General features: G+C 45.1%; 1 protein-coding gene and 1 long non-coding RNA gene across 4 annotated transcripts in view; one reads left to right on the top strand and one right to left on the bottom strand.

Annotated features, from left to right (window-relative positions):
• TSHZ2 (teashirt zinc finger homeobox 2) overlaps positions 1-24,907 on the bottom strand; it is a 739,565-nt gene that overhangs the window by 85,754 nt on the left and 628,904 nt on the right. The window lies entirely within an intron of this gene.
• Positions 16,192-21,573, top strand: LOC118549195 (uncharacterized). The gene is made up of 3 exons (XR_004923976.2): positions 16,192-16,271; positions 20,395-20,486; positions 21,455-21,573. It is a non-coding gene; the product is annotated as an uncharacterized LOC118549195 (long non-coding RNA).

Raw genomic sequence — 24,907 nt, 5'->3', positions numbered from 1 at the left:
AGATGTGCAGCCCAGGCCCTCCCTTCATCTGAGTAGCTGGGCTGATGGTAGCGGCACCTCATGGGATTGTTGCCAAGATTGAATGAGACTATACATGCAAATTGCCCGGTGCAGCCTAAGGAGCGGATATGGATATCCATGGTTATTATTATTTGAAAGGACATGTGGTTCTGCTCCTTTTCAGGAATGTGCAATAACATAAGCTATTGACCAAAGGGGAAAAGTAGGCACCACAGTATGGTCTACCTGCCTCCCCCTATTAATAACCCCAATAGCCACACCTTGTATGAAATGGGTCCTTCTTCCTTGTGGCGCCCTTGACGTAGCTTCTCTCATTTAACCCCCACAACCGTCTAAGAAGGAAAGCCTGTTGCCACCTGCACTTGGGAAGAGAAAACGGACTGGCAGAGGCTGAATCACTTTCCACAAAAGGTGGCATGAGGTGGAACTAGCATGAGATCCCAGGCAGTTGGACTTCAGCACCGATATATTTATTACCACGTTTGGAATCAACCTATGTGTTTGCATGCAAAAAAAGGCAAAAAAATATTTTCAAGGATTGAGTTTTTAAATAGGCTAAAGATCCTTCCCACTACCTATTTTCATGGCAGATAGGCAGACACACGGACAGAAAGACAGCAACTATCTCAGCTCTACAGAAAGACTCCCCGTGAAGCTGTGGGCAGCGTGTGCCTGGCTGGCCAGACTCCCGGCTCTCATAAAGGAGTCCAAGAGACCCTGCCTGTGTTGGGCACAGCCAACCTGTCACCCCTTGTGACTGACACCACAACCACACCCTGGGACAGTGGGCTGAGAAACTCTCCTCTGGGCGAGGTGGGGCACAGGTGTCCAGATTCTTCTAATGCGGAGACGTGGTACTGCTATTCCTTCTTCTGTCTCAGTGCTACATCATGTGTAAGTGCTGAGCCCCCTCTTTTGCCGTTGGGGAACTGAGTTGTGGCTGATTCTAGCTTTGGGCCTAAAGAATCAAGATCTGGAATTGGGAAAGAATGAAAGAACAAAGAGAAAGAAAGGCTTTTGTGTGTGTGTCTCTGTGTGTGTGTGTCTTTGTGTGTGTGTGTGTTTGTGTGTGTGGTGGAGACCACAGGGAACTCTGTTTCGGTTAAAAAAAAAAAAAAAAGGATTTGAGTTGATGAAGAAGGAAGTGAGTTCCTTAAGGGGGAGTTCCCAGACATCTGAGCTGGAGGGGCTTTTCTAGAAGAGAGGCCAGTCCATATGTGGGGGACGTTAGGCAGGTGGCTTTGACTAAGGACAGCCATGGAGCACATTGGCCAAAACCCCAGAAGCCATGTGGTGGTGGAGACCCCGCATATTCACACCATGGACCATTGCTTGTCGCCTGTGGGCCATCACGCCTTCCCTTTGTCCAAATCCAGCATTGAGCTGGTCACCCCCTGTCCGACGCAGCACACACATGTGCCCTAAGATGTAGCTCAGTTCCCTCTTGACTCACTCTAGGTAGAAATCCCCATTTGCAAAGCCCCAGACACTGTGACCCCCCAAGAGGGGGTGGAGCGGAGAGCCAGGGAACTGGTAGTGTGGAGACCTGGTGTGTGTGTTTTAGGAGTGTGAACCAGCTAGAGAACCCCCAACCTGGGAGAGCCATCAACAACAGCCCTGCATGTGGGCCTGCCGCGTGCCGGGAACCTATGGTCAAGAGCCAACTGAGCACTTAGGGGAACATTTTAGAACCAGAAAACAGGCCAATCGTTTTTGCTCAGCCATCACTCTTCGGGACAAAAGCTCCCTTGATTCCCAGGCCTTGGCTTCTTCAGGAGCCAGAGAAACACATAAACACTCAAGGACAAAGATTCTCTTGACTAGCGAAGAGTTAGGGCATCTTCAGTAATGGGCAAACTAATTATCCCGCCTGTTTCAAGGATGGTTTCTGCACAGTTGCATTGTTGCTCTTGGCCGTTCTGCCTCTTGGCACGCGGGGCCAGCGTCCCAGAGAGCGGCCGTTAGCACCTCCATGCTTTACAAGGAGCATCTCTTTCCGAAAACCTGAGCTGTTCCAGCCCACGGCAGGATGACGGAGGACCTGGCCATTGCTGGCAAAGAGGAGTCATTAGAAGTAATCAGGCCTCTGCCCAAATAGCGGCTTGGATGAAAGTGGGTTGTAAAACTCCCGCTGGAAGTTCTACTAGAGTTGGCAGTCCCATCCTCTAAATGTCGGCCCCACTCTGCCAAGGCGGGAGCTCCTGGGAGCCAACATAGCTTTCCTCTTTGGGGCTTTCCCATTGGGATCTCCAGCAACATGCCATTCCGAAGTGCTGGAAGAGGAAAAAACCTCACATCCTTCCTAATTACTGACTTTGCAAGGAGATGCCTCCAGCACTCTGGGTATGTTGAGAAAAGAGAAAGCGAGTGGGTACGGATAATTCTCACTTATGATTCGATTTCCCCTCTGCAGCCCGTTCCCCCTTTCCATCCTTCAGGCCAGGAGCAATGGCTGTGGGAGAACAGGGTGGATGTAAAAGGCCCCCAGTCTAACTGCCTGGCTTTTGGTTGAAACATACTCTGAAGAAAGGAAAGTCTGAACACCCTAAAGATGCCAAGAACTTAGTGCTGCTTGCTGGCAGCCCCCTAGGGAGATGACAAAGCTCTAGGTTTCCCTGGAAAAGTCAGAAGATCTGGCAGCTCTGGGCTTTGGCATCTGACATAGCAACGTTCGCTACCACTGAGTGCAAGCACCTTCTGCGGGGGGCGGTGGGGGGGACCCTCTCCGTGGTGCCCACCACGTCTTCTGCAAGGAGCCAAACCCTGTTATGGCTGAGTGTCTGCTGCCATTTATCACTCTTGAGCAAGGTCTTCGCTGACCCTCACCTCTAGCCCTCCTTTTTCTTCCCTGCATTATTTTTTCTTATAGGATGATTATCATTTCACATAGTCCATATGTTACATATTTGTTTCCAGGCAGCCTCTCCCAATGTGACAAGGGAAATGATTTTGTCTGCTTTGTTCACTGCCGTATGCCCAGTGCCTGGCATATTATAGATGCTCAATAAATATTCACTCACTGGAAGCATAGATGTTCTCTGAACCCACGTTTCTATGAACAGTGGGAAACAGAAGATGTTTCTATCTGCATGACTTCTCTTGCACCTGGACAGTTTTGCTCATTCGTGTTACCTGCTCTATTTCTATGGGACGGACACCGCAACCTCTAGATGCCAGAGGCTGGGTTATGGGGCTGGATTCTTTAACCCTGGAGAAGTATCTATGCCTCAGGATTGGCCCAGAACTAGGGGAGAGTCTCCGTCATGGAAGACCCACAAGCAGAGGGAGAGTCAGAGTCCCACTGATACACTCCTTGGCGTTGCACGCTACTCCAAACTTCGACACAGCTGGGAACAGGGGCTCCCAGTGTTATCACACTCATTGTCCCCTTTCCAAAGAAGCACTTTGGAACAGCCTATCTTTGGTTGGGTTCTCCAAAAATTTATTCTGAGACAAAGGCATGAGATGAAGTAGTATATATAGGAGGTGATTCCAGAAGCGCTGTTAGGGGAATGGTGTCATGAAACAGGGAAGGATGAGAAGCCAATTCAGGATGCGTGATGGAGCAAGTTACACTATGGCAGCTGTGGCTCACCCAACTGGGGGCCTCTGGGAGACGTGCAGAACACGCCTCAGAGTTATCTCACCTGATGGGTGCATTACCCACCATCTTGCCATGTGCCATTGGTCAAGGGCCACTTCAAGGTCAAGGGAAATGCCCTGGGACCGAGGATGGCAGGTGATGGCAGAGGACATCTTTCTATGTGTGGGTATGAGTGCTCTGGGATTGGGTGGGACACTGACAGAGTGTACTAAACATTCCCTCTACAAACCTAAAATTCTTTTCCTGCAATCATAATTTTTTAAAGGACAAATATGAGGGAAATATTTATAATAAAATATGTATGTCCACATTTAAATACTGGAGCTTGACACACCTAAACACATGAGAAGGCGTTCAGATGCTTGGCCTTATACACCAAAACACTGAACTCGACAGCCACAAATACAGGTCGAGACCTGTGTGTTGTATCAAAGACTTGAATGCCATTCATGGTATTGACTTTACAACATGATTTGCTGATGGGCAGAACAAGTCTTGGTATGGTCAGAACAAAGTACAGCCCTCCCTCAATTTGTATGGCATTCACATTCTTATAAAATTCAGTGTGTGTTAAAACTGTGTAAGGATACTTTGAGTGCATATGTCCGATGGACTTGGGGTCCAGCTCAGAGAGTTATATGCTGGTGCTTTAGCCATATGGATGTCCAGTGGACATTCAAAAGTTGAGGTCCTGGACAATTCTTCACAGTGTGGGGCTGTCTCATGCTCTGAAGAACATTTGTCATCTCTAGATTCTGACCACTAAATACCAGTGTCACCTCCCAATCTTGGTGACAACCAACTCTCCAGAAGAATTTTCTGGAAAGCTTGCTAGGGGCAGTATCATTCCCATTTATGAACTACTGAAGGAGTGGATGGGAACCTCCCAGAATGACTGAGACATAATTTCCTATTAATCCATTAATCCTAATGGACAGAGATTTGAAATAAAAACTAAGCTGAGTTAAAGGAAAGAGAGTTAGTTTTGCAGGTATCTCTGACTTTTGTGGCCAGATTCACACTCACTGTGAAAGCAGGGAGGAATGCTGGAGAAGCCTCAGCTTATGATCCACAGTGTTGTAATTTCTTTTTTTTTCTAGAGGAACTATCATTTATCACCAGGGCAATACCTGCCTATTATGTTGCAGGCCTTGGGAAGATGCTAAAAAATATCATTTCTCTCTAAGAACAGCATCTTGCAAAAGTGTCACTCTTTTTTGACCCAGCATCTAAATTCAAAGATCCTGGGCAAGTGATAGAGGAGTTTGCTCATCATCAGGGTGTGTGTACCAGTGCAGAAGAATCTGACAGGCTTTTGGATGTGTTCTCTATTTACTAACCCTTCAGCAGTGACAGTGTGGGAAGGGCCAGTGAGTACAGCCATGCTGAGCAAATCCTGGGGGGTGGGTGGGGTTGGGGGGTGCAGTGCCAATATGGGGAATCCAGCGCATGTGGATTCTCTATGCTTCATTGGTTCAAAAGCAAAGCCTGAACTAGTCCTCTAGGGTAAGACAAAGAAGAGGCTTGAGGGAGCCTCCATGTGCAAAAGACTGTATTAGCTAAAGCGAAAGGGAGATTGACTACAGACATTGGTCTGGACATACAAGTTTTTAATGTAAATTTTATCATCGTACAGCAGTAGGAGGGCTGGCTTTGGAGTCAGACTTACTGAGGTTTGATACCCCAGGTCCATTGTTTACAAGCACTGGGTCTTGAATAAGATACTTAATCTCTAGCACCTCAGTTTTCCCCATCTGAAAAATGGGGATAATGCTAAATATTGGACTTTGTAGGGATTAAGTAAGGTCATCTACATCAAAGCTGAACATAGTGCCTAGCACATTGTAAGAGTTGGCAAAATGTTGGTATTATTATTAAAATCAGGACAAAAAAATCACAACTTTTTGGGACAATGAAATATCACTTATTTGGCATGCTAGAAAGAAAACAGATTGTACTTACTACAACTTGGTGAATTCAGGACAATAGCTTTCTATTTCTAGGACTCTAGGAGCCAGCACTGTGCTTGATGCAGAGTAAAAGCTCAAGAAATGTTTCTGGACTTTGGTTGACAAAAGTAGAAAATTCAGGGCAGAAAACACACAGTAGGCTGACCAGATAACTATATTCCACCAATTCTAACCTATGTAAATTAAATCTTAGGACATAAAAGAAGGTGATATATGTTACAAGCAGTGTACAAGATTAGGGATAAAATGAGGGGTACAGTCTTAGACTAAATAATTTTGTTATTATTATATTGGGTTGACAACATATTATATATATTTATATTATATTTATGAATCCCAGGACCCTGGGATTATGACCTGAGCCGAAGGCAGACACTTAACCAACTAAGCCACCCAAGAGCCCAACTGGCCGCCATATTTATGAATCTTTTCCTTAGTCTCAGAGCCTGAGACTCTTTATAACGATGCCTTAAAGATAAGTTTTCTCCCATGATGTGTGTTGAGAGACTTGCCAATGAACTGACAGAGCTGACCCAGGCTTGAGTCCTGGCTTTGCCTCCCACCCGAAGTGGGACCTTGGACTGCCCACTTACCATTATTGGCATGGCACCGTTATCATGTGACGTGGCTTCTGTCTCCCTTTCTGTCTTTATCCCTGGTGCCTCCCCCACCTTCTTTCAGTTCCATCCCCAGGGCTTTTCCTTCTATCTCTCAAATATCTCAGGCACATGGCTCAGAACTGTTGTGTTTGTTGGCTTCCCCTCCTCAGACCTTCACCTCGCAGGGCAAAGAAAGATTATAATAATCTCATGCCGGCACTGTTCTGTCTTTTTTTTTTTTTTTGCCAAATTAGTGTTGGTGTGAAGCCACTGTTGCTGGATGGTGCTTTATGAAAGCACTTTAATTTTCAGAGATTTTGGACTTCCGAATTATGGCCAAAGAATTGTGGTCCTGTATTATTTTCCCCATTCTACAGATAGGAAAATGAGGCACAGAGAGGTTAAATAACTTGACTAATCACACAGTGAGAAAGAGCCAGGTGTGAACCCCATTTGCCTGACTCCAGTCACTGTGGGGTACCTCTGTATGAATGAAGGTCTCTGAAGCTGAGCTTCTTTATCTACCAAGCAGGATTGTAACTCCTACTTCCTGAAATATTTGGGAGGATCAAATGAAAGAATACATACAAAACACCTGGTACCATCAGCCCTCCATAAATAGTACCTCTGGATATTGGCTAAGAGAGCAACCAGGGGAAAATATTAGAGATGGAGTATTTTTAGCCAGAAAAAAAGCATGCCATGGTGGAAAGATGAGTTAGTGTAGCTCTTAGCTAGACATATGTTCACAATAGATACTTGGTTTTTGGCTTTTAAAATAAAACACAACATTCAAAGCAGTCATCTCATAAGGAAAGGAAGGAGGATTTTCTTGCTTCGATTATCTGCCAGCTGAGAGAAGTTTTATTTTTGCTTCATCAAGTGGTAAAGGACCATTAAAAATAATGGATGAATGGTTTCTATAGTTTATTTCTCCAAGTAAGTCTAATTTACCATTTTATTTTATGCACAAATTGGTGGATTTTCCCATGAAAGGATTGGGAATGAAAAAAAAAAAAGAATAGAACTTTTTCCTACTGGGTTTCAGTTGCTAGGGTTTTCTTCCAGTTTACTTGGGTTCAGTGGCTGCATGGAAACAGCCATGCTGGGTCTGCCTTCTCTTTCTCTCTCTCTTTCTTTCTTTTCCTTCCTTCCTCCCTCCCTCCCTTCCTTCCTTCCTTCCTTCCTTCTTTCCTTCCTTCCCTCCTTCCTTCCTTCCTTCCTTCCTTCCTTCCCTCCTTCCTTCCTTCCTTCCTTCCTTCCTTCCCTCCTTCCTTCCCTTCTTTCCTTCCTTCCTTCCTTCCTTCCTTCTTTCCTTCCTTCCTTCCTTCCTTTCTCTCTCTCTCTTTCTTATCTTTCTTTCATAAAGAGAAGAAAACTGTCCAGTAAATTAAACGGATATTAAGTGGCAAACGAGAAACCGCTGCTTTTGTCTCAAGATAGAGCCTGTGTGCCTTGGGTACATTCCTGCCCTTGGAAGAGACGTGAGTTTGTGTTGGTAAATGTGAAAATGAAACCAAACCAACTCCCTCTGATTCTTTCTAGGAATGGTTTTCAACTTTGGAAAATCCATCCTGGGTTTAGAGTAGAATTAATATTTTGTTTTCAGAGAAATATCTTCTCTCTTGTCTCTGTATTCTGTGCTGGAGGCCTATGTCCTAATACCTTCCATTTGTATGCAATTGCTCACTCTAAGAATAAACAGAGTCGGGAGGTCCCCACGTGGGGTCGCCCTGGGAGAGCCCCAGGAGATGCAGAGAGCACGTGTCTGATAGCTCAGAGAGCCGGGGACCTCATGCTTTGCACGTCTAGGTGTGCAGAGACATCAGCGCCTCGACAGGGAAGAACAAGAAACCATTTCACTATAAATCCAGAGGCCTATTTTCACTCTTATTATTCTTAAAGTGGATAATTCTCTTTTCATGGGTATATAATTGTTTTCTGAGCACAAACAACTTCCAGGAAATTTTGCACCAGGAGATAAAAATTTTATCATTTGCCTTCAGCAGCTTGGAAATTAATTGGGGGTTATTTTAAATGGGATTGAGGACCTACCTTTGAAATCTATTTTTCTTCTAGTTATAAATAAGCCCAGGCTCTAAGATGATAGTAATAACTAATTATTGAATAAATTAATTAGAATATTAAAGCTAGCAATTAACATTATTTATTATGGAATACAGATATTCATATTTATTATTATGAATATATTCTGGGTACAGAATATTTTCCAACGTAATAATGATTCTTGAAAAGTACGCATATAATCCAAGCTGGTCTCTGGAACAAAGAGAAATTGAATTCAGACAACCTGGTGAAAAACGTTAAACTGAATTCATTAGTATAAATGCAGAAGTACTGCTTTTGCTTTTGTTTTCTTGAGGGGAGGATTTAAAAAACTCTGTTGGTAGAGATAAAGACAGAATTTTAGGTGCCCTTCAGGAAGAAAAACACACCAAAGAAAATCTTCAGCTTATAATTTTCCTTTTCCACTTATTTTCATTCATTAATAATAATAATAACAGTAATACTATCTAATAATAATAATTATTATTATTTCTGTTTTCTGGAAAGAGTGTTGCTATGCTAAGACTATTGATAAATACAAGATAACAGGAAGCTAAATAAGAACAAAGTTCACTCCATCATCTAACTGTTTCCCATAATCAGAAAGAGAGGTCACTGGAAAATCGGTAAGCTGTATTCCTTTTGGATTCATGGATCCCTTTGAGTATCTGATGGAAGCTGGGAGTTCTCTCTCCCAAAATGGACATGCATGAGAAATTTCATATTTAACTTTAAGGGTCTGGCCTTCCTCCCTGGCCAGCCCATCCATGACTTTCAGTGGGTTAATGACTCCTTCTATAGTAAAAATTCTAGAGTGTAGAAATGCTGGCTACATAATTTGTGGGGTCCCGTGCAAACTGAAAACCAGAGCCCTTTTGTTCAAAAATCATTAAGCATTTCTTTCTTTCTTTTTTTTTTTTAAGGTTGATGAGTTTTTTTTTTAAGATGTTATTTATTTATTTGTCAGAGAGAAAGAGAGAGAGAGCACGAGTGGGGGGAAGGGCAGAGGGAGAAGCAGGCTCCCTGCTGAGCAGATAGCCTAATGTGGGGCTCGATCCCAGGACCCTGGGATCACGACCTGAGCCGAAGGCAGACGCCCAACGACTGAGCCACCCAGGTGCCCTCATTAAACATTTCAAGATGGTGATGGCAGAGCACTAAACCAAGTGTGGGATCCTTCCAAGCAGGGGGCCATGTGAAACTGCACAGGATGTATGTCCATCCATACTTTCAAGTGTAGGGTACTGGTTAAGATTTCAGGCTCTGGTGTGGAACGTACAGCTCTCCTTGAGATTTCTTGAGAAAGTTACTTTGGATACCGACCTCAGGGTTATTGTGAAGGATAGATAAATTAGTAATGTAAAATTTCTAGAACAGTAAGGACACAGTACTGGTTGTTATTACTCTTTTTGAAGAAAAATGTTGCCAACTATAAATCACAGCATGTCACTCCCTTGGTTCAAATCTCTCAATGGCCCATAGCACATGGAACACCCTCCATATCAGGCTTGAGCATCCTGCATAAGCTTATTGCTGCCTGCCTCCCCAGTCTCCTCTCTCAAAACTTCTGCATTTGCTCAACATACTCAAGCCGTCCTTGCCTTCCACAAGTTCATTACACACGCCAAGTCCTCTTTCATCTCAGGGTCTTTGTACAGATTCTCCCTGCTCGCAATGTTCTCCCCTACTCCAGCCAATCTTTGTCTTTGCATACACCCCCATGTCAGCTTCAATGTCACCTCCTCAGAAAGGCCTCTCTTCTTTGTGTCCACCTTTTCTTCTTTTTGTTTCATCAACAACTTTATTGAGATATGACTTACATACCATAAATATTTCATACCATAAAATTCATGCATAGCTTGGAGACGACGAGGCCTCATCCCTATCTTAATCTCCATCAGCTACTTACTTATACTCCCAGGTACCACAGGATGCTTCCTATGTAACACAGCTTTAGGGCAAATCTTTGAGGCTCTCTTCTACCCTGATTCACCCACCCACCCTCTATTACTGACATTCCCACATCATCATCTTCTATGGATGGAGAGATGATAGCTGATTTCTAGTTTTTTCTATTTTGATTTTCTTTGTTTCTATTTCTTCCTAAAGAAACATATATTACTTTGATTTTTTTCTAAGTAATACAAATGAGTTATTGAGAAGAAGGAACTTGTGGAAATCTTTATGTTGTCAAGTAGAGAAACTGGGCAACCGAATGAGCGGAGGAGGTGGCAACAGGAAAAGATGCTATTTATTGGACATGGTATAGACTGTTGCCCACATGGGACAGTTTCCAGTAACACCAAAAGGATTTGTAGTCTCCCCAATTATTCTTCTATTAGCTTTGAAGCTGATGCCTGAAATCCCTACCTTATTTCTTCGAGTGAGGGCATCAAGAATCTCTAATGGAATGCATGTGGGAAGCTAAGTGATCATTGGTCATTATCAACTTGGTGTTGATACAAATTAATTTGTAAGACTATTTCCACTTCCTTTGTGGGGTCCTGGAAGAACAGGACCCAGGCTGGCTAGTTTTTGCTGAGAAAGGCGTGGTGATAAAGGTTTGGATTTCTGGAAACACACAGGGTAAGTCAGCTACACAGTAAATCCAGGGGGAAAATATTGAGCTTAGGTGAGGAGCCAAAAGGAAATGTAGAGAGGGGTGAAGAGCTGGCCCTGCCCACACTCCCAACATAATACAAAGCTTCATACTTAGATTATGCTTTTCTGTGTTGTTTCATGTGGGTGGGCTCATATTGTTTTAGAATCAGAACCCAGATTGCAAAAGAGTCAGTGAATGATACCCTTACAAGGGAACATTTAAAAAAAATAATAATCATTACCTTTTGTTGTGCACCTAGTATGTGTCCTAATATATTTTATATATATTATCTCTCTTAATGCCTCATGAGAGATTTATGAGATTGCTAGTAGTATAAATTAGGAAATTAAGGCATAAGATGATTAGGAAAGTTTCCTAAAGTCTTAAGACCAACAGCAGAGAACTTGAACTCAAATCTGTCTGACCCCAGTTTTCTTCCTGTTTCCTTCCCTGAGGCCAGTAGGGATGCATCTCTCTGATGTCTCCTTTTGCTTCTATCTAGAGAAAATGCTTTGCTTTTAAAAGGGCCACCTGATTGGATCAGGCCCACCCAAGACAGATAATCGCTGTAGTCTTAAGGTCAACTAAGTTGAGATATTAATTACATCTGCAAAATCCCTCAACTGCAGTACCTAGATTAGCGTTTGATTGAACAAACGTGAGATGGGGATCGTGGGAGACCATCTTTAGAATTTTACCTACCACATATAGTCTTTCAAATTGTTGGATTGATGATAATTGAATTAATTTTTATGTGACCTAAAATTATACTTCTTTTGACAGAGAATCAATTAATACTTATAAACACTAAAACTAAAACACTGGCGTTAAGTATCACTAGGATCTTATTTGCAAAAAAAAAAATCTTCATTTCCTTCATTTTATTTCTCCATTGTAGACTCTTTGGGTTCTAATGCTATGTTGTTTCGTCACACATTTTTTGAAGTTTGCAATTTGTTTGGAGTTCAAAGGAAATGTCACTTTCCACCTCCCAATTTTTAATAATGCAAAATATTCTCTAACTGATTCTGGATAAAAACACAGTTGACAGAAAAAAAAATCTTTTCACTCAATAAGGGAAAACAATGAATTAATGAGTATTTAGTTTAATTTTTTCAAAAAACTGAGTATTGGCAGATCAGAAGTTGACAAAAATTATTCTGGTCCAATTTGTGGATCAAATGCAAATAGCCCCTTCTTTGCTTCTTTCTAATGGATTGCAATTGAAATGTTACATTTTCATTTTAGACTGACAGAAAAAAAAACACCCAGCAATATTCTGAGGCCAAAAATTATGGCTGAAACCTCTAAGTAAGTCATTTTATAACAGCTTTGTTCCCTGGATGCTGGCTTATCAAAAATGCCCAGAATCTTATTGAAGAGAACTATTCTAATGAAAAAGAGTTGATGAGCAGACATTGCTCTAAGCAACAGTGGTTTCCCAGTCTCTCTTCTGGTTTCACGTGGGAAAAACTTGAAGCTTCAAGGTGACCACAGAGTATGATACTATTCAGAGAAATCCAGGATTTTCCAGGTGGAATATTGGCAGAATAGACAACGTGTTTCATCTTTGTGAAAAACAGTTATAGTTGCCAAGCACTATAAAAGCCCTCAATATCAATCACTCCCTCATTTAGATGATAAGTATCTTTATTTGTTGCTGATAACGGGCCAGACACTGTCTTAGGCACTGCACAAACAGCAGAGAATGGAATGAAATAAAAATTCCTGACTTGTTGGAGGCTACGTAAGAAAGGTTTTGACCAAGGGCGCTAGGGGATACCCTGTGTTAAACGTATCAAGTAGGATGTACTGTCATGATCAAACTTGCAGCCAGATTGATACACTTCAAAGTGACAGGCACTTGGGGTTCGAATCCTTGAATAGTTTCAAGCCTGACGTTGACGGCCAAACATCCCAGCATCCTCACAAAGCCAACAGAGGCAGAGCATTTCAAGGGACCGCACCATCCTGGAGGTCCTGTCCATCTTGGATTTCGGTTGCTTCCTCCAAATCGATTTTCTTCCCTCAAAATGGTACAGCGGAGTTGCACTGAGAGGTGGGAGGGCATTGATCTCCTCTGCTGAGACCCACTTCCTGCTTAAAGTGAAACCAATTATGGTAGGCTGAATAATGGCCCCTAAAATGCCCGCGTCCTAATCCCCAGAACCCGTGAAGATCTTCCTGTACGTGGTAAAAGGGACTCTGCAGATGCGAGTAAATCAAGGATCCTGAGATTAGAAAGAGTAGTTTGGATTATCCAGGTGGGTCCAGTGAAATCACAAGGGTTCTTAAAAGAGGGGGGCCAAGAGGGCCAGAGCCCTTAAGAGGAGAGATGAGGACAGCGGAGGTTAGAGTAATTCGAGGACGGGGCTGTGAGCCAGGAAATGTAGGGCAGCCCCCAGAAGCTGAAAAGACAAGGGAACAGATTCTCCCCTGGAGCCTCCAGAAGGAAGCAGCCTTGCTGACACTTTGATTTTATCCCAGAGAGACGGATTGGGACTTTCAGGCCTCCAGAACTGTAAGATGATCCCTCTGTATTGTTTCAAGCCACTCAGTTTGTGGTAATTTGCTACAACAGCAGTAGAAATGGACACATCATTGAAGTTGCCTCAGAACTGTGTGTCTGGTTACTTAATAATAATAATCGCAGAGAAGAGCAAGTCTAGCCGCTTCCAGACTTCAGCTGGGAAAGTCACTGCTAGTATAAGGAAGGCTTAGGCACGTCTCCCATAAGAAGAGTGGCTCGTACCTAAAAGATGAGCCATTCTACGTGTCAGGCACTGTTCTTTCTGCCTGGCAGATACATTATTAACTAATTTAGTCCTCAAAAGAACTCTTTAGGGTAGGACTATAATTATGCCATTTTGCCCATGAGAAAACCGTCCAGTTTCCCAGTTCGTGGCGGGGCGGTGGGGGAGGGGGTGCTCATAATGAAGGAGCTGTACCTGCTGCCTTGAGAGTACATCTAGCCGCACTGTCCAGCCGGGCTTGGCAGAGCGATTGAATCTTTGTGCAAAGCCAGAAGTCACTTAGAATAAAGGATAGTGAAGCTGGCCAGGTCATTTTGCTGAGTTAAACTGCTTTTGATCTATGATGAAGTGTAATTATAATGATTATAATCTCGTTATCTTGCTATCCTTGTGGGGCTCATCAGGCAGCTCCTGGAGAAATTTTGCAAAAATCTTTGCAGTCACGGCAACCATGTTGGAATAAATGTTTCGTCCTCCTCGGGGACTACTCTGAAGAAAACATCTATTTACTATGGACACCTTACGTACACCCTCTTCGAAGAGAAGAAACATTTGGGAAAAGGAGGTAGAGTCTACACGAAACAAAACCCCCAAACCAAGGAGTTTTTTTTTTACAGTTTTGAGGATTCTGTCTTGGCAATTTGCTCACGGGCTCCCCTCTGTGATTCACCTGTTTCCCACAAGCCGGTGGACTGTCTGCTTGTATCCTAAGCACATACTTCCCCATAGATCTGGAGTTGGACAAAGAGGTAGTCATATTGATTGCCTTTAGATACTGTGTATTGAAGGGCAGGTGCACCGGGGGAAAAGTCCACAAACGCTCCCGCAAGATCAAGGTGTACCTCTCCCGAAAGCCTGAAATCCCCACGCGGTGACCTGGATAGTTGCAATGTTCCTTCGTTTTAACCAAAGATGGACCCTCTCCTGCCTCCCTGTGCCTCCTGGCGGAAGCCGAGTGACCAAATTCCACTCAAGAACCCAGGCAGGAAGTGGCCATCAGCCCGTGGACGAGCCTGGCCGGCTTGGCTCTTTGTCACCAGGAGGATCCTAAGCTTCCTTCCACTAGCCCTAGAGGAGTTTTCCATGCAAAGCTTCACAAGCACAATAAGATATTTACTGTCTTTATCGGAGAGATCAAACCCACACACAGATGTCACATTTCTCAAATTCCATCAGTAGATCAGACAAGCCGTCTCTGGAAAGAGGACATTCCAGCCGGCAAGTTCAGAACTCGCTGGCTTCCAGGGCCGTTCCCTTCCTATTTTCTGTCGTGCACCCTGAGCCTTTGTTGTCTCTGCAATGCTGATAAATCAATCCATCAAAAAATTTCCTCAGTGAAACTCAATCAAGAAAGGTCATGTCAGCGGGAGAGGAACAGATTAAATTAGCATCAAATTAGACATGGAAAGTGAGTTCTGTCAAAATCATCGCAGCGCTCAGCACAATTAGAATATGTTAATTATGCATTTCATTAAGGTGGATGTGAGATGAAATGTCACTGGGGTAGGCATCCGAAAAAGGGAAGATTGCCAGGCACAACTTTCTCTAGACAATGTGTGACACCTTCATTAACATCAAGAATCACAAGTCTGCCTTGACTTTTTCTGTAAAGGATTAAACCATTAACTGTTTGCAGGCTCCTCTCATTTGTGCGGGGGGTCCCTGTCCTCCGAGGGGGCCGGTCCCTCCTGAGTGACTGCCTTGCTTTGCCACCGCCATGGCCCCAGGGGCTGCTGGGAGTGCCCGGTGGGTAATGGGGAGGGTGGCGGCTTTTAATGAACTCCCTGGAAGCTTCACGGGGATCACGCCACCGCCTTAGGGGTGGCAGGATGCTGAGAAATGAGGGGTGAGGATTTCAGAGGGAGGGGAGGAGGGGCGGGGGGGAGGCTCCTGGCTTCATTCTTGGGGATGAAAGATATAATCAACGTAATGGGGGGCGGGCAGGGGGATCAGATTTACAAACTTACACCCGGCAAACTCTAATTTGGTGAATTATTTTGCAGATCACTCTCTGAGTCATGGTAACCAGGAGGCATTCTCCTGGAGTGAAGTCGTTCCTCGCAAGGCAGCTTCATAAAATACTTGTTAGATGCTTACAGTGGTGGGAGTTTTCATCCGTGCCGCCTCCTTCTGTGATTTCTTCGACCCTTCTTAAGTTTTCCTCCACCGGGGGAGCGACGGGACCCGTCCTCTGTGGGGGTTATTGCCCTGATGTATGCCCACTCAGCCCCCTTTTCCAGGTGTCTGGAGGCAATACCCATCTGCGGGGGTTTCCAATCACCTCCTTGTGGAATGTTCTCTCACCCCTCACCCGTGCTGCCCCTTGCTGGGCACCCTCACCTTCCACCTGCCCGCCCTGCTCCCGACACCTTAACACCCACAAAAACGTTCATCCACCCTCGGATGCACTGATCCTCTGCTATTTCCTCAAGTCGCCAGTGGAACATGGCTTCTTCCAATGTTGTTCCTGACTCCTGGCCTCAGATCTCCACTAGATGCCCTTTTTGTTCTCCTGGGACCCTGAGCTGGCTTGAATTCACCATGATCTGTTTCTGTCAATTGCAGGACAATAACAGTAACACACACACTCAAACTGTCCTACTTCTTACCGGACACAGCAATCGCTAGTGGAATTGTCCATCTGCCCACTAGGTGGTGAGTTCTTTTCTCTGTGTCTCTATATTTTAAATCTCTCTTTCTTGATACATAGAATGTATTCATCAAATATATCTTTAGAAAAATGAATGCTCGGGTTACAGAATTTTACCATGACCTCAGTTCTATTTTTTATAGGGAGGAGAGAAAGGGAAAGTTTCAAACTTTATTTCTAGCCTTTCTCAATAGGGTTGCTTTTTGTTATATTAAATTAATACAAGAGCATCAATATATACCCATTTCTAACATAGCCAGTTGGAATTCATTTTTTCTAATGCTTAGTGTTAAATACAGTGTATGACACACATCACTGCTTCATTTTTTCTCACTCATGTACCAAGGACATTATCCTGTGGATTTACCTGATTTTCTTTTTTCCCCTCTCTTCCACCCCACCCCGTCCCTCCTTTTCTTTGCTCTCTTTCTCCTTCTCTCACTCTCTATAACAAAATCAGTGATCAGCTCCTGGGTTCTGACCAAACTTATAAGGCAATGACTTTTAAATCCAAATTCTTTGGGGGATTTGCACAATGAAAATAACCTTACTCTCAACTATAACGGCCAAACAGGATGATCTACTAAGTGGTAGGATGGCGTTGGGTGAGGCTGTTTTTTTCCTCTAGGTAATGTGAGAATAACCTTCTTCATGGCATGCATTAATTGGGAGAATACAGGCAAAATGCAAAGGCCGGTGTCTAGCACATGAGGAGGAAGATGATGAGGATAAGCATCGTGAGCTGGTATCTGTGTAGCATCCAGAAGCTCAGGAGCCAGCCCTGAATCCTATTCTGAAAACACTGCATCAGCATAAATATCTCAATTTACAGGGAGAAAAGACAGCATTGGCTACCATTGCCCATTTTAACTTTGCATGAGAACAAGGAAACACGCGGGGGATTGGGACCCTCTGGCAGAAACACTCCAGAGCTGTGGGGTTCTGGAGTTAAACTTTGCCAAGTGCCAAAGGCCCAGAGGAATTCCAAGGAAACCGACAAGGGAAGTACATAGTCTTGCTGGAGCCGGGGACGGGCTATTGATGCTCGGCTCCCCAAGCTGTCTGGTTTTCTGAGCTTCATTTAATTTTTAGGATCACCTGGGGCCCAGCCTGTTAGAAAGGGGAGGACAGTGGAAATTACTCATGAGCTGGCTCTGATTTGATGAAGCCAACTGCCTTACCTTGTGGCAAGAGTGAGTGTAAGGGGAGGAGGGAGAGGGCCCGCCCGCCTGGGTACAAAGCTTCTTCCCAGCCTGCCGTGCCTTCTAGCTTCCTTGTCAGCACTGCCATTGATATTAGAATCAAGGGGTTGGCATAAAGCTCGTGGTAGGGCTGGCAGAATTCCAGGCTGGCTCTAATGAGCCTCACCTGGGCTAATTACATTTTTTACAAACCCCCGCCGGAGAGGTTGGAGTTGCCAATTGGTCGTCCAGAATGATTGCGACTGGGATTTCTCAGCTCTGAGATTTCTTTGTATCTGCTGGCAGTCGGAGCTCCAGAGGTGACCTGAGGAACTCTGGCTACTACCTTGGGTGGTCACATGGCAGTCACCTTATTTGTTCCAGAAAGAAAAGTAAGCTGTAAAGTGAGAGGAGGTGGTCCTCAGTCTGGCTACTTCCAAGGATGGGTTCGCCTTCCATCTTGTTATACATACGGGGCCCTCAGGCCTCACCCCAGACCTGTGGAATCAGAATCTGTGCTTCTAACAAGATCCTCAGGTGATGGATGTTACAGTCATCCCTGTAAAAAACCCCAATATAGACTTTCCACAGGGCGAGAGAATATGTTTCTCAAAACTGTGCAATCCCCAATGGGGAGAAAGTATTTCCTACAAGTACAGGGCATAAAGGACGTCCAGAGGCCTGGGTGGGGAAGAGAGATCCTCACTCTACCATTTGTCAGTTGTGTGATTTGGGCCAGGGATTTAACTTCTTTGGGTCTCAGTTTCCTTGTCTGTAAAATGGGCATAATTTTAGTCTCCATGACATAGATGATCGGGAGGATTAAACGCTATAATATTTATGGGCTTTGTAGCGGGGTCGTTGGGACACAGCAAGCACTAAAGACATTACTTGTCATTGTTGTTGGTATTATTAAGGAATCACTGCCCCCCCCCCCCAGTGGAAACTCAAATTCTCATTCATTCTCATCCTTTACTGGCCATGACATTGGGCCTTAGCTTCAGCAGCTCCACCTGTACAATGGAACCATAGTATCTATCGCTTATGATTTGTGTGAGCATGAAAAAAAGATACTACAGTATACCTGGCTGGTACTCCTTGAAACCATCAAGGTCATTAAATAGAGAAAAAGTCTGAGAAGCTGTCATAGCCAAGAGGAACCAAAGGACACATGATGAATTAAATGTGATGTGTTGTCCTGGATGGGCAGGAGGACAGGGAGAAAAATAAAGGAAATGTGAATAAAGGGGCAGGAGGACAATAGGGAAAAATAAAGGAAATGTGAATAAAGTATGGATTTTAGTTAATAATAATGTATCAATACTGGTTCATTAATTGTAACAAAGGTATCATACTCACTTAAGATGTTAAGAAGAAGAGGAACTGGATGTAGGACATATGGGAACTCACTATATTAGTTTCTCTGTATTTCTTCTGTAAATCTAAAACTATTCTAAAAAGTAAAGTGTATATATACATATATATATATATATATATATATATATATATATATTTAAAGTTTTATTGATTTATTTTAGAGAGAGAGCATGGGGTGGGGAAGGGGCAGAGAGAGAGAATCCTCAAGCAGACTCTGTGCTGAGCAGGGAGTCCAATGCAGGGCTCAACCTCATGACCCTGAGATCATGACCTGAGCCGAAACCAAGAGTTGGACGCTTAACAGACTGAGTCACCCAGGCGCCCCAGAAAGTAAAGTATATTTAAAATGAATAAGAGAGGGGCGCCTGGGTGGCTCAGTCGTTAAGCGTCTGCCTTCGGCTCAGGTCATGATCCCAGGGTCCTGGGATCGAGCCCCGCATCGGGCTCCCTGCTCAGCGGGGAGTCTGCTTCTCCCTCTCTCTCTCCCCCTGCTTGTGTTCCCTCTTTCGCTGTGTCTCTCTCTGTCAAATAAATAAATAAAAATCTTAAAAAAAAATAAAATAAAATAAAATAAAATGAATAAGAGATAATAGATGAAAAGCCTCAGCCAAGTGACCAACTTGTCCCCATTCACCAGGGATGATCCTAGCTCTGGGGCTGAGAGTCCCAGGAGGCCCCTTGGGTTCAGGCAGACTGGGACAGCTGGTCACCCTTCCCTAAGCACAGAGCCCAGCATAGCACGGGAGCCCAGTCAGTGTTACTCACACGTCTGCTCCCTGGTGTTAGCTCAGCCAGTGCTCTGGAAGGTGGGTGACTGGAGGTGAGTGAAGGCGAGCTGAGAAGCTCTGACTTCATATTTACCTCTTTAAAGAAGAGCAAACCAGGGTAGGGAATTCACTCACTGACCCGACAAATATTACTGAGCATCTACTATGTGTCAGAGACTGTGCTCTGCCCTGGGGAGGAAGGGGCTGAGGATACACAGATGCATAAGCCCTTGGCCTGAGGGCCTGCGGTCTCACAGCAGACCTACAACTTGTACAACTATAATAACAAGAATTAAAACACCAGCAAGTACAGCAACAAACAAGCCTGCAGTGTAGGTATAGTTACCCTCAATTTTCTCTGATCAGGAAATGAAGGTTCAGAGGAGTCAGACAGCTTGCCCAAGCTGACACAGAGTCAAGACCTGTCCCACACCTGTCCGTCTCCTAAGTGCTGTGGTTTTCCAATTACCCCAAGCCACCTCCCATAGGTCTGCAGGACAGAGGAGAGAGATCAGAGGGTAAGAGTCACAACTGTTGTACCATGCGGGCTTGAGAAGGAGTAGTTACCACAGCCTGGGAGAAATCAGAGAGGACTTCCTGGAAGAGATGGAATCTAAGTGAGGACCTACAGGCTACATGGGGATCCTTCCCAGGAGCCCACCAACACAATTTCTCTCATACTTTTCCTGCTGTGTTTTTTCATCTTCATAAACACTTGTGCAGGCATCTTTGGGGAGGATGATGGGTGTCCCATTGCATGTGGAGGGATAACGCTTTTGAACAATCACCTTGATTTTTCCTAGGATTCCTACATTGGCTGCTCTTCCCTCAACCAGCCATCACTTACTCGTGATCGCACCAAAAATATAAGGAAAGGAATTCGAGTCTAACCAAGGTGGGTTTTGCCAACCCATGATTCCTGAGGCAATTCAGGGACAAGGCAAGACAGGATTACAGAGCAAGTCTCCCTGCTGGACATGACAGGATAAACTTGCGGAAGGGGGGCGGGCAGAGGAGAACTGGGGGTAAACTAAGCAGTCAAATGCTGCCAGGTGTCCCTGAGGGAAAGCCTAAGAGTTTCAAGGGGACTCAGGAGTAGTGACAACCTGGACCCCTTCCCCAGCAGCAGCTAGGAAAGCTGTGAGTCCCTCAAGATACCCTGGGCTCCAATGCCCTGGGGAAGAAAGGCAGCAGAATGGCTGAGGGGGGTGGGGTCCCTCAGGGCTGGGGTCCCTCAGGGCCCGGGGTCATGGGCATTTGACCTGGGCTCTCTGTGTTTGGTTGAACGCTCTGCTGTTGCCAGCTGGAAATTCCTAATACTTTCTGAACCCGGAGACCCACATTTTCATTTTGCACTAGGCCACGCAGTGGTGTAGCTGGTCGTGGCCACCTGACAGAGTGCCCGTGTGCCCCAGGGGGAGACTGTCACAGCCACCTCACAAGTCTGAGGGGGAATGAACACGATGAGGTCTCACAGAGTTCATGGTGGCTCAGGAATAGCCAAGAGATGGCCCTGGGCTTAGAGGACCAGAAGACCTGTGAGAGCTTGAGGCCACCACATGCCAGCTCTGTGAAGGACCCCCCTTCCCGGGCCTGCTCGTCGTGCCCACCACCTGTATCAGTTGCGTCCCTTGGGAAGGGGGAGGAGTCCTGAACTGACTGGGAATAAGTTTCCGCCCCTTGGAATCCAGACTTGAAATCGACCTTGAGTTCAGGTGGAGAACATTCGAGAAAGTTGCATTTCTTCCACACTTGAGCCTGTGGACTGGTAGCGAGATTTTTACCTGTTGCTGGTATAGCTTGACTCTTTTGGTGACTAAGCGGAGCTTACTTCTTATCTCTGTCTTCTGTTCTTCCTGCCAGTGATTCGGAGGGGAAGAATCTGGAATCCACGCCTGTAAGCCCACGCACTAGCCAGCGTGTTCCCACTTTGCTACAACAGCTTCTTCGGTGGCTCTGATGACTGGCAGGGCTGGGCGGGCAGAGGAGAACTGGGGGTAAACTAAGTGGGGGTAAACCCTGTGCACAGGTTGCAGGCCCTGACGCGGCGCTGACCTCATGAGGCCCTCCTGCGAGTCAAGGCCTGCAGAGGACCGGGGGGCGGGGGGCGCTCTCACCCTCAGCGCGGCTGATACGTGGAGCTGGGTGGCTCTTTGTTGGAGGCGCTCTTCTGTTCGCTGTACGACCTTAGACAGCAGCCCCCGCCTCTGTCCACTGGCTGGTAGTAGCCCCCCCTCCATCATGACCACCAAAAATGCCTCCAGCCATTGCCAGCTCTTCCCTGGGGGGCAAAATCACCCCCGGGGATTTCAAATCCACCATATGGCCAATCACTGCAGAGTGACCCGGATAAATTATTTAACTATAAAGGGCCCACGTCACTCCTTTTGGAAAAGGAGGTGGTAATTGCTTTTACTGTTCCTTCTTGGGGTTTGGATCCAAGGAGGTCTCCTAGGAGGGCCTCCCTGTGGTGGCAAAGGGGTCTCCCAGATGTTTCTCTGCTCTGGTCCAGCCCCTCCCGTGTTCTAGACGAAGGACATTAAGGCTTGGTGGGGTTAAGAGACTTCCTCCAACCTAGGCTCATCGCCTTTTTTATAATAAAATCCTTCAATCTGATGGGGGGACAACTCCGCTGGGGAAATGATGAGCGCAGTAAGAATGTTTCCCTGGTTGAGGAAGGCCCACTGCAGGCTAGGCACTGCGTGAAGAGCTTCTCGGGATCCCATTTGCCTTCACGGCCCCGCCGCGATGCAGATAGACAGTGTCCCTGCTTTCCAGGTGAGGATGTAGATAGAGGCTCAGAGAAAGACGTTTACCACCGTTCCCAGGATCACACCTGACGCTCCATGAGCGGTGGGGCTGTGGACTTGTGATTTCGCCAAATCCAGCCTGGAGGGGCGGTATTCTACGGGCGGAGTCACGTGCAACCTCCCCGTGTTTGCTCCAGCATACCACTCATCCTATTACTTAGTTAATATTTTTCTTTAAGTGGATTTACTTTTTGGCTTAAATATTTTAAAAGGCATTTTATGGTGCTCCTCTAAATCGAACAGCCGTTTCAGCAGCCACGTGCGGAAAAAGAATGAGTAGTTGGTGTTAGGAGTCAATGTTATTTATCTTTGGTAAATGATGAACAAGAATCAAATCTGGGCGGCACGCGGTTGTTTGGCCTCTTCTACTCATTAGATGTCCAATAAATAGGTTGTGCAACATCCTGTGGGTTGGCTCATCCAAATCCACTCACAGTCGATTTCCTTATATATGCCCCCCGATAGAGGCTGAAAAAAGGAATTCTTCACCTCCTGCCTCCTTTGCAGCAGGGGGTGATCATGCACCAGTGAGATGTATGGCGCATGGAGTCCTTCCTTGATTAAAAAGGCAAAACCTTGCTGGGAGATTTGCTGTCATCCACTCCTTCTTTGTGATGATTAGTTTTATATGTCAACTTGGCTAGACTCTGGTACCTAGTTTTTCAAACATTCGTCAAGGTGTTGCTGTGGGTGTATTTTGTAGATGTGATGGAATTCCATAATCAGTCGATTTTTTAATAAAGGAGATTATCCACGATAATGTGGGTGGGCCTCATCCAATCAGCTGAAGACCTTGAGAGCTGCTTTAGCTCCTGTCTGAGAGTTTCCAGCCTGCTGGCTTGCCCTACAAATTTCAGACTTGGCCAGCCAGACTCACAATTGCATAAGCCAATTCCTTAAAGTAAGCCAGCAAGTAAATAAATATTCCACTGTCATGGATATATATATATATATATATATATCTCCACTGGTTTTGTTTCTCTAGCAGAATTCTGACTGATATACTCTTCTTCCATCTTGTTGCAGAGGGAACATGAGGTATGAAGATGCATCCGCTATCTTGCTGCCATGTGAGTGACAAACATGCAGACAAGGCACTGATGTTAAGCTTGACAGAGCGGAAAGTTTTAGAAGGAACAAGGGCTGGTGATTGCTTCACTGCACTTACCTACCATCTTGGACAGCCTACCTCCAGGCATCTTAATGTATCTGAAATCAGAATGCATCTTCCGATCAATAATATCTTACAACTAATTGTCAGGGTTGTTTTTGTACTTTTCTTCCGCCCTTGGAGGTTCGTAAATGATGACATTACAATGAGTGGTATCCTTGATTTAGTAAACTATGGTAAATGCAAACCAAGTGTTGACTTGATTTAAGCTATTGTGTATTTTGGAGTGACCAACATGCGTGCACTTGATCTCCCTGGGCTTGAAGCTATGAAATAACCAGCCCTGGAAGGGAACTGGGAAAATCAGCATTTAGCAGCTATGCATGCAAACCTCTCTGCTCCCAACACCTCATCTTTTCTCCTGCAGCCAGCTGCCAGGTCACTAAGTGGTCACAGGCTCAACCTTTGATTCCTTAATGAAGGTTTCTTTGCAAACAAACAGAATCCTCCATATACTTGCATTTTGCCTGATGAGAAGTAAAAGCTTTCTTAAATCCTGTTCCTTCTCACCCCACCAAATACACTTTTCTAGCTAAATGCAGGTTGAAATGAGTTTTGTTTTTTTTTAAACTGATGAAAATATTATAGGAATTAAAAACCAAACCCATTAATATCCTGATTAGACTCCCCACGTTAATTGCGGATTCTTTCAGGTGACAGAACAGGTCACTGTCTGGGCTTAATGTGATAGCGGTGTTTAATAAGAGCTGCCCGTTGGAACAGCAGTTTGCAGCAGAAACTTCTGTCGCCTGGCAGATGAGGCTGGGACGTGATTTTCCTTTCTCACGCTTGTGAGAAGTAACAGCAGGTACAGTGTTGCCTCTGGGGAAGGGGAGCCAGATTGGAAAAAGGGAGCCAGGGTGCCCGGTTCTTTCTTTCTTTTCTTTTCTTCTTCTTCTTTTTTTTTTTTCCAACATTCTTCCTGGAAACCTCAGTACAGATTTTCCTCTTTCCCTCTCCTACTCTTCCAAGAGGAAGGTTAAGAGGATTCTCCCATGCTAACAAGCAAACAAACAATGACAGGAGGCAATTTTGGTAACAGAAGAAGTTTCTGGGATCCCCGTCACTGAAATGCCTTCCTCCTTCATCCAGGGGTCTAGGGCAGGGAGCAAAAACAAACATGTACAGTGTCCACAGAGGGAACATGAAGGGCTGAGTAGGGACTGTGGCACACTGAAGAGGCATCCTGTGTTGAGGGACAGAGCTGATTGAGACTTTGCCTGTTGCAGAAGCTCTGTGTTTAGAACAGGGCATGAAGGAGGGCACGTGATGTAATGAGTGCTAGGTGTTATATGCAACCAATGAATCACTAAATCCTACCCCCGAAACTAATAA

The sequence above is a fragment of the Halichoerus grypus genome, chromosome 10 (assembly GCF_964656455.1).
Source record: "Halichoerus grypus chromosome 10, mHalGry1.hap1.1, whole genome shotgun sequence".
In the NCBI taxonomy this organism is placed as follows: Eukaryota; Metazoa; Chordata; class Mammalia; order Carnivora; family Phocidae; genus Halichoerus; species Halichoerus grypus.
Note: the sequence above shows the minus strand (reverse complement) of the source record. Positions and strands in the feature narration are given on the sequence as shown.